Genomic DNA, 11,259 nt, shown 5'->3' with positions numbered 1-11,259 from the left:
CAATTGGGATAACTGATGTATTTCTAGGAAATTTTCTCTTTCTTCTAGATTATCTATTTCATTGATGTACAACTGTTCAGAATATTCTCTTATAATCCTTTTTATTTCTTGTTTAGTAATTATGTCTCCATTTTTCTTTCTGGTTTTAGTTATTTGCATCTATTCTATTTTTTTCTTGTTAGTCTACCTTAAGGTTTATCCATTAAAAATTTTTTTTCAATGAACAAACTTTTCATTTAGTTTATTTTCTCAATTGTTTTTCTATTCTCTATTTCATTTATCTCTGTTATAATCTTAATTATCTCCTTTCTTCTGCTAACTTTGGCTTTACTTTGCACTTGTTTTTCTATTTCCTCAAGATGTAAAATTAGGTTATTGCATTGAGGTCTTTCTTCTTTTTAATATAGGCATTCATAGCTATAATTTTCCTTCTGAGCACTGCCTTCACTGCATCCCATAAGTTTGGGTATGTTGTGTCTTTGTTTTCATTTGTCTCTGAGTATTTTCTAATTCTCTTTGTAATTTATTCTTTATCCCATTGGTTGTTTTTTAAGAGTGTGCTGTTTAATTTCCACATACTTCTAAATTTTCCAGTTTTCCTTCTGTTGTTGATTTCTAGCTTCTTCCATTGTGGTCAGAGAGGTTACATTTTATGGTTTCAATATTTTTAATTTATTTAGACTTCTATTGTACCCTAACATATAGTCTATCCTAGAGAATAATCCATGTGCACTTGAAAATAATGTGCATTCTGCCATTGCTGGGTGAAGTGTTCTATGTATGTCAGTTAGATCTAGTTGGTTTATAGTGTTGTTCAGGTCCTTGTTTCCTTATTGGTCTTCTATTTAGATCTTCCATCTAGTGTTAAAGTGGTGTATTGAAGTCTCCAGCTATTATTGTAGAACTGTTTCTCCCTTCAACCCTTCAATTTTATCAATGTTTTCTCCATATTTTTGGAGCTATGCTGATAGGTGCATGTTTACAACTGTTAAATCTTGTTGAATTGACCCTTTTATTGCTACATAATGTCCTTCTGTTTTCTTGTAACAGTTTTATACTTAAGAACTATTTTGTCTGATATTATTATAGTCACCCCTACTCTGTTTTGATTACTATTTGCGTGACATATTTTTCCCATTCGTTCACTTTCAACCTTTTTGCGTCTATGGATTTAAGATGGGTCTCTTGTAAACAGCATAAAGTTGGGTCATATTTCTTTATCCATTCTTCCAATATCTGCCTATTTATTGGAGGAGCTAATCCATTTAGATTTGGGGAAATTATCAATAAATCAAGATTTATTTCTGCCATTTTGCTAATTATTTATTGTAAATCTTACACCTTTTGTCCTTCTTTTCCTCCATTACTTCCTTCTTTTTGTTCAGATGATCTTTTAAGATAGGCCATTTTGAATCACTTATCCTTTCCTTTTGTGCAGATTTTTTAGACATATTTTTGTGGTTACCATGAGGATTACATTTAGCATACAAAATTTATTAGAGTTTAATTTGTGTTGATTCCAACTAGACTACAATAGCCTCCACATACACAGTACCTATTTCACTCCATCCCTCCCTTTCATCATGTTCCTGTAACAAATTACATCTTTATGCCTTGGGTGCCCAGTAATAAAGATTCACACCTATCTTTTTATACAGTTGAATTTTCAGCCTTATAAGAAGTAAAATACATTACACTTGAAAAATGAAATAATACTGGCATATATATTTACCCATATTTTACTTACACCAGAGATGTTTATTTCTTTATCCAGCATCAAGATACTATCTAATGTCTTCTCCTTTCAACATGGAGGACTCCCTTTAACATTTTTGCTTAAGCATGTCAAGTGGTAATGAACTCCCTCAGTTTTTGTTTGTTGGGAAATATCTTAATTTCTTCCCTCATTTTTGAGGACAGCTTTGCCAGATATATCATTCTCAGATAACAGTTTTTCTTTTTCTTTCAGCATTTTGAATATGTCCTCCTACTGCCTTCTGGCCTCTATACTTGGATGTTATTGTTATATGTGACAAATCACTTCTCTATTTCTCCTTGTAAGATTCCATCTTTGTCCTTGGCATTGGACAGTTTGATCATAATGTGTCTCAGTGTAGATCTGTTTGGGTTCATCCTCCTTGGCATTCATTGGCATCTTGGATTTCTATTTTCATATCTTTCATCAGATTTGGGAAGTTTTATTCCATTATTTCTTCCAATATTTTTGTGGTCTTTTCTTTTTTCTTCTGGGAATCTCATGATGCATATATTCATATACTTGATGGTGCCCCACAGGTTCCTTAGGTTCTGTTCATTTTTTTCATTATATTTTCTTTCTGCATCTCAACCAAGACAATTTCAATTGTTTTGTCTTGAAGATCACTGATCCTTTATTCTGCCTCCTCCAGTTTCTCTTGAATCCTTCTACTGAATTTTTCACTTCAGTTACTATACTTTGAGTTCCAGATTTTCTGTTTGGTTCTTCTTTACAATTTCTACCTCATTATTGAAATTCTCATTTTGTTCATATATTTTTTCCTGATTTCCTTTTGTTCTTTGCCCATGTTTGCCTTTAGTTCATTGATCCTACTTTTGAGAGCTGTTCTAAGATCTTTGATTAGTAATTCCAGAGATTATGTTTCCTTTGGAATGTTTTCCATCATTGTTTTTCCTGTGAGTGAACCATACTTAACTGTCTCCTTGTATGTTTTGTAATATTGTGTTGATAAGTGGACATTCTGAGTATTATGTTTTGATCACCCTGGAAATCTAGTTCTACTCTTCAATACACCAGACTAAGAACAAGAAGGAAAAAAAGAAGTAAAGCAAGAGAGAAAATTAGGGGAAAAAAACAAAATATGTATACACTATGAAACAGGCAAAACACACATACCAAACAAACAACAACAGGAGAATGAATTGTCTCCTGTTATGTGCTGGTGGGAAGTCAGAAGCTGCTGTTTTCAAGGCTGAAATCTAGGTTAGCATCCCTGCTCACCCCTCAGGGATTTGCCAGACCCAAAAGTTTGCAACAGAGAAAAGAAAAAAACAACAAAACAAAAACAAATACGGAGGTGGGGGAGAGAGGGAGAGGAATATTGACTGTTTATGTCCCTGCAGATGCTAGTGTGAGGCCAGAAGATGCTGCTCCTGAGGCTAGCATTTGTGCTGGCCCCTCAGGGATCCCCCAGACTAAACAACAGAAGAGAGAAAGAAGGAGCCCAACCAATGAACAAGTGCACTGGGCCTTTAAGTCCTGGTAGATGCTGGTTTGAGACCAGAAGCAGTTGCTGCAGAATGGCTGAAACCAAGGCCAGAGTCTATGCTGTGCTGTAGGGATCTGCCAGACCAGGAAACGCTACCACACAGAAGGATAAATTTTTTTTTTTATCCAGGTGAATTTTTACATCCAGGTGAATGCTGATGGGAGGCTGGAAGTTCTGCTGCCCCACAGGGCCTAAACAGAGCTGAGCAGTGAGAGGTGGTCGCTGGTTTGTGCTTTCAATTTCAAAACCTGGACTCTCAACAGCATCTCACTTCCTCTTTTTCCACTTCAGTAATTTCTCTGGTAGAGGAAGTGATCTATAAAACTTTCTACTCCCCTTGTGGCACATGCTCTCTCCCTTTCACTGTATTTTGATGAGAAAAAAATTTATAATTTTTATGAAGTCCAATTTATCAATTTTTCTTATTGTTTCTGTTTTCTGTGTTTTAGCCAAGGAACATTTGCCTACTACCAAGGGACCCCACTGTTCTGAAGGGGTTGAGTGTGTGCCCCAGAGATGGAAGAGAATCCAGGTGCTGCCCCGATGTCTGAGGAGGGTGGGGCCGAGAAGGTGGTCTCCCCAATGTGTGGATATGTTGGAGCACTCATCCTAGCATTTGGAGAGGAAAGGGCTGCCACAGAGGCCCTTAGGAAGGGTTAGACTCCCGCTCTCTCAAACCCCAAGGATAAAACGTTATTCTGTAAATGACTCTCAGACTTTGAAATCTAATGGAGATTGCCCTGCGGGTTTTAGGAAATATTTTGGTCCTGTGAATCCTATTTTCCTTCCTCTTTCTCCTTATGGCAATGGGAATGTTTATCCTATGAATGTCCCTCCTTTGTATATTGGAAGCACATACTTGTTCTAAGTTTACAGGTCCACAGTCAGAGGGGAATTTTGCTTTTGGACAGACCACACCTGTAACCGATTTAATGGGCTCTTGTACTTAACTATTCTTACTGAAATGATTAAAGTTTTTGTGATATTGTGATGGATGAATGTATTTTGTATTTGGAAAGAATATGTTTTTCTGGAGTTCAGGGGGTGGAATGTGCTGATTTGAATGTATTATGTCCCCCAGAAAAAGCCATGTTCTTTGATGCAATCTTGTGGGGCAGACATATTAGGGGTGATTAAGTTGGAACGTTTGGATTAGGTTGTTTGCATGAAAATGCGCCCCACCCAACTGTAGATGATAACTCTGATGAGATAATTTCCATGGAGGTGTAGCCCCACCCATTCAGGGTAGGCCTTGATCAGTGGAGCCATATAAATGAGCTGACAGGCAGAGGGAACTCAGTGCAGCTGTGAGTGACATTTTGAAGAGGAGCTACAGCCAAGAGGGACACTTTGAAGAATGCCCAGGAGTTGAGAGAGGAGCTGTGGTTTGAAGATGGCTATTGAAAGCAGCCTCTTGCTCCAGAGAAGCTGAGAGAGGACAAATGCCCCAAGAGCAACTGAGAGTGACATTTTGAAGAGAAGATGCGGCCTAAAGAGGAAGGTCCTGGGAGAAAGCCATTTTGAAACCAGAACTTGGAGCAGACACTGGCTGTGTGCCTTCCCAGCTAACAGAGGTTTTCTGGATGCCACTGGCCATCCTCCATTGAAGGTACCTGATTGCTGATGTGTTACTTTGGACACTTTATGGGCTTAAGACTGTAACTGTGTAACCAAATAAACCCCCTTTATAAAAGCCAGTCCATTTCTCGTGTTTTGCATTCCGGCAGCATTAGCAAACTAGAACAGATGAAGATATTCTCCTGTGTTCACTTTCCAAAGCACCTGTGTAAAAAAGGAAAGGAATACCACCTCACAACCACTACAATGGCAATCATTTAAGACAAAAAAAACAAAACAAAACAAAACAAAACAGAAAATAACAAGTGCTGATGAAGATGCAGAGAAATAAGAACACTTGTACATTGTTGGTGGGAATGTAAAATGGTGCAGCCACTGTGGAAAACAGTTTGGTGCTTCCTCAGAAAGTCAAACATAGCTACTATTATGACACAGCTACCCAAATTCTAGGTATCTACCCAAAAGAACTGAAAGCAACATACACCAATATTTGTACACTAATGTTCATAGCAATATTATTCACAATAGCCAAAAGGTGGAAGCAACCCAAATGTCCATTAGCAGATAAATAGACAGACGAAATGATATATGCATATGATGGAATATTATTCAGTCTAAAAAGGAATAAAGCTCTGATAAATGCCAGCAAGAGGATGAATCTTGAAGGCATCATGTTGAGTGAAATAAGTCAGATGCAAAAAGATAGATATTGTATGATTCCACTCATATGAAGTATCTAGAATATGCAAATACATAGAGACAGAAAGTAGAGTACAGGTTACCAGAAGTAGGTGGTAGGGGGAATGAGGAGTTAATCCATAATGAGTGTAGTGTTTCTTTTTGGAGTTATGGGAAAGTTCTGGTAATGGACAGTGGTGAAGATAGTGCAATATTATGTATGTGATTAATCCCATATGAGTGGAATCATATAATATCTATCCTTTAGTGTATGGAAAAGTTTATATTGTATATGTGTTTCCACCATTTTTTTTAAAGAGAGACTAAAAGGACAATGACAATGAAATGCAACACCTGATCCTGGAGTGGATTTACCAACAGAGGAGAAAATGCCCAAAAGGACATCATTGTGACATATGGAAAAAAATGGAATATAAACTGTAAGCTTTATATCAATGCTAAATGTCTTGAGCTTGATAATTGCACTTAAGATGGTTACATAAATGAATATCCTTGTTTTTAGGAAATGTATTTGGAAGTATTATGTGTTCAAGGAGCATGATGTATACAATTTACTCTCAAATGTTCAGAAAATAAAACAAATAGACAGACAGCTACATAGACAGAGAGAGATTATAGATATATAGATGATTGAGAGCTTGAGAGATGGATGGATGGATGGATGGATAGACTGATTGATAGACAGATAGATAGATAGATAGACTAATACAGCAAATGTGAAATGTGGCAAAATGTTAAAATTGGTGAATCTGAGAATCGCTGGGGAGAGGTGGGGAGGGAGTTGGAATTCCCTGTATGGGTTTTGTATTATTTTTGCAGCTTTCCTGTCAGTTTGAAAATATTTCAAAAGGAAGAGAAAAAAAATCAAAGGACTGTATAAGTGTGGATCTATTTTGGGGCTCTTTATTCTGTCCCATCGATATGTTTGTAAATACTTATGCTTGTAGCACACTATCTCATTTAATATAACTTTAGAGTAAGGTAAGGTAAGTCCTCCAGCTTTGCCCTTCTTTTCAACACTACTTCAGATTTTCTAGGTCCTTTGAATTTCCATATAAATTTTAGAAGCAGCTTGTCAATTTCTACCAAAAATAAGCTTGTTAAGATTATGACTGAGATTGTTTTTAATCTATAAATCAACTTGTGAAAATTGACATCTCACTCATAATGTCTACCTAACCATGAAACATGAGTTAGGGAAGTGAATTTGACAGAATTGTGTTTTAGGAAGACTAATTCTGTATCAATATGAAGTGTAGATTGGCCTAAAAGCATAGATACCACTGGGATGCTCTTGTGGTTGTCCACGGAAAGGAAATACATACTTGTATCAATGCAGTGGTATAGTGGAAATTAGGAAAGGCATTCCAGATGTAGAATTATCAGGACTTGACAATGGATGATGTAAAGAGTGAGGAAGATGGGGAATCTTAGATTACTCTGATATTTCTGTCCTGGATGACCAAGAGGATGACATTTCCATGAAACATGAATCCTCCTTCATCTAGCAAATATTTATTAAATGCATTTAACGTAACAGAGGTTGTGCTTGGCACTGGGGATATAAAGGAACAAAAACATGATCTCTGCCTTATTTGGAGCACCTTGTGGATGAGCAAGACAATAATTAAATAGTCACACAAATGGATGTAAACTTGCAATTCATGAAAGTGCTCTACGTGAGCATACCTAACACCCAGATTTTGGTTTCTAATACCATTCCCCAATAAAAGGAACCAGGCTTCTTATAAACATGGCTGATTCTAGGACTGGGACAGAAAATATGCAGGTTGAAACGAGCATCTTGCAGTGCCAGAAAGTAAGGAATTGCTGAAATAAAATTTTAAAAAAAGATACTGAAAGTGGTATGTCAAAGGGACACTTGATTTAACTGAAAGAGTTCTCAGTGGCCAAATATAGAGTATTTTGAGCAAAAAAAATACTATTGGATTGTAATCCAGAGTATAAAATAAATATCCATGATTCCATACCAATATAAATAAATGATAAGAGTAAATAAATAAACGGGGAGAAAAGACAAATCTTTTGTGCAAAAGAATTCCAAATAAATTAACTCCTCACTCCTTAAGTGTGAGCTGAACACAGTGACTCCATATCAAAGAGTATACTATGTAAAGGGGAGAAAAAGTAATTTTAGAGTGTATAAATCTGACAAACATTACTTCAGCCAGGTGATCAAGTGATAGATCACATACTCTTGATATGTTGTGATGAGAATGGCACTTTACCCCTGTGATATTCCTCCCCCAAACCCATAAACCCAGTCTAATCATTAGAAAAACATCAGAAAAATTCAAATAGAGATATCATGCAATATACTTGACCATATTCCTCAAAACTGCTGAAGTCATCAAAAACAAGGAAATTCTGAGACACTGTCACAGTGAAGAGGAGCCTAAGGAAATCTGAATAAACTTTGGACTTTAGTTAGTAAAAAATGTATCAATATCATTCATTAATTGTAAAAAACTAATGTAAGATGTTTATAAAGGAAACTGGGTACAGGGTGGGAGATATATGGGAACTCTGGGCACTATCTGCTCAATTTTTCTGTAAATATAAAACTGTTTTAAAAAATAAAGTCTGTTAATTTAAAAAAAAAAAAGATCTCTACAAGAGAAGTATATGGTTGAATGGGTATTTGAAGTCAGAGAAAGACTTCCTAAGGAAGTTACACTTTATCTGAGATATGAAGGATGAGGGGGATGTAAGTAGATAATAATCTTGGGGAAAGGCATTCCAGGCAGAAGCAACAGTAAGTGCAAAGGCCCTTCAGTAGAAGGAAGCATGATGTATTCAAGGAACAGAAATAAGCTCTTTGTGTCTGAAACACCATGATTGAGGGTGAATATGCTATAAAATATGGCAAAAGAAGACAAGAAGGGATCAGAATGTGCAAGGTTTTGTAGGTCATGTTAAATATTTTTATCCTTAAGAGCAGTGGCTTTTAGTGGCAGAGAGGTGGGAGGTGTGTTGAGACAAAGGGGAAGATCAGTGATGACACCCAAATTTTAGCTTGGCCAGCTGCTGGCTGATACAGGATTCATTGAGATTGGGACACTGGAAGAGGCCAGGAGATCAATTTTGGACACGTGGAATTTAAGGTGTCTGTAAGACATCCAAGTGATAATGTCTAGTAGACGGTCATATATAGAAGTGTAAGTGCAGGAAAGAGTTGTGAGTTGGAGGTAAGTTTGTGAGTCTTCACATATAGGTGATAAATGGTCATGGGCATGAACGAGATCACCTAAGGTCTCACATTCAAGTGCCTAGAGATACAGGTGGTAAGCCATCAGTCTGTTGATGGCCATGCACTCTCGCAGAAGTTCTGTGTGGAATGAGAAAAGAAAAGGACCTGGGACTTGTGATAGATGGGAAAGCTGTAAAAATCTAGGTGCTGGGTTAGGCTTTACATTATAACAGCATTTTGGCCTAGTACTTGTACAACCATGGCAGGCCTCTCAGGGCCTCAATTTTCCTGTCTGTAAAAAGTAGATAGATTGGGTTTTATTCAATCTGTGCTCCACTGATTTAGGAGGGCAGATCTGGTCATCCAGTCAGTCAACAAAAAATGATTGAGGGCCTCTTATGTGCCAGGCATACTGACCTACAAAGCATGCAATGGTGAGCAAGACAGAAATGATACTCCTCATGGAGTTTAGCATTTGTTGAGGGAGGTGGCCATGTAGGCAGGTACATTATCACAGACTGTGAAAAGAGCATGAAGGTTCAGACCAGAGTGACAACCTGTGTGGGGGATTGGAGAAGGTCACCCCCCTCACCATTACCTTTTCTTGGATAACTTCTGTACACCGGTCATCTGTCCATTCACTCCCCAAACATTGCGTGGATTCTTGTTAAGTTTCAGGTACTGGGAATCTAGTGGCAATCAAGGGAGATAATATCCAGGCCCTGTGGGGCTTATGTTCTGGTGGAGGAGACAGACATACACAGATAATTCAGGGAGTGACAAGTGCCATAAGGAAGAAAGCTCAGAGCAACATGATCACAACCCTGTAGCTGCTTTAGTTTGGCTGGTTCACAGAAAGCCACACTGAGGACATGGCATTTGAATTGGGACCTGATTAACAAGAAGGAACCGGTCCCATGATGATCTGAGAGGCAATGCTTCCAAACAATGGGAAAAGTAAGATCTGAGTCCGTAAAGAGGGACTGAGCTTGTTCTGTTTAAGGAAAGGAAGAGAAGAAAGCCTATAGGACTGGCACATGGGTAATGAAGTGGAGGGTGGTAGCAGATGAGGTTGGGGAGGTGACCTGGGGCCTTCATGGTCAGGATAAGAAGTGTATATTTCCTTGTCCTTGCAAAGGGCAGCCATGGGAGGTTTCTGAGCAGAGAGGGCAACAATAAGTTCTGATACGCATATTTAGATCACTCTAGCTGCCAAGAGAAGAGTAGATCTGGGAGAGGACACGACAAGAGTGGAAGCAAGGAGACCTGTCAGGGAGTGACCAGCTTTGATGGGGACGCTCCGTAGTAGCACATTCATGACAGTCAGTCACGGGCTGCAATGTCTCTCAGGAGCCTCCCTTCTGGTCCCCACCTCCTGACAGGCCTGCTGCTAGAGCTCCATGCTTGTAGACAAGTTGACCTGCTTGCTGTGGCAAGTCTTCCCCTCCCTGCCAGAGCTAAGGAGGCCCATCTGGAAGCTAGAAGATCAATGGGGTGGGGAGCAGAGAAGCACAGGTCTCTCCTCCCACAGCCACAGACGCCCCTCTGCCAAGGCTGAGTGAACCTCAGGGAAGAATGGAAGAAGAGGTCCCTGAGGTCTGTTACACAGTGCAGTAACTTGAATTTTGGCTTAGTTGGTGTAGTGGGTTGAACTGTGTTCCCCCAAAAGATATGGTGAAGTCCTAAGCCCCAGTACCTGTGAATGTGAGCTTATTTGGAAATAGGGTCTTGCAGATGTCATCAAGTTAAGATGAGTTTATATTGCACAAGGGTGGGCCCTAATCCAATAACTGGTATCTTTACAAGGGAAAGGAGAGGGAGATTTCAATACAGAGAAACAAGGGAGAAAGCCAAGTGGAAAGAGAGGCAGAGGCTGGAGTGATGCATCTACAAGCTGAGGAACACACGGAATGCCAGCAACAACCAACAGGATCCTCCCTTACAGCCTGCAGAGGGCATGGCCCTGCTGATGCCTTGATTTTGGACTTCTGGCCTTCACAACTCTGAGAGAATAAGCTTCTCTTGTTTCAAGCCACCATGTTTGTGGTTCTTTGTTGCAGCAGCCCCAGGAAACTAAGACAGATGTAACTTGGATTTGCAAGCTGATTGGCACCATTGCTACCTCTGACAGGAAACCTGAGCTTTCTCCTTCACATACATGCTCATCAGCAGCCCTCTGACCTGGGCAGGAAAGGAAGTTGTTAACCCTGTTGCCCAGGTGAGGAAACTGAGGTCTGGAAAGCAACCTCACTTAGCCAAGGTCCCTGAGTGATTCAATTTTGAAACTGTGACTCAAAGCCAATGCCTTTGAATCCAAATCCAATATCTTAGTCCTGGTTTCTCAAAGCATGGCCCATGTACTGTATGCTTCAGAATCCCCTGCAGAGTGTGTTGAGCAAGCAGAGTCAGTGGGTCCCATCCCAGGCCTACTGAATTCTGGAATATTAGGTAAGCCCATGAATCTGCATTTTTACCAGCAGCCCAGAGATTTCTAGGCTTCCTAAA

The sequence above is a fragment of the Choloepus didactylus genome, chromosome X (genome assembly GCF_015220235.1).
Source record: "Choloepus didactylus isolate mChoDid1 chromosome X, mChoDid1.pri, whole genome shotgun sequence".
In the NCBI taxonomy this organism is placed as follows: domain Eukaryota; kingdom Metazoa; phylum Chordata; class Mammalia; order Pilosa; family Megalonychidae; genus Choloepus; species Choloepus didactylus.
Note: the sequence above shows the minus strand (reverse complement) of the source record.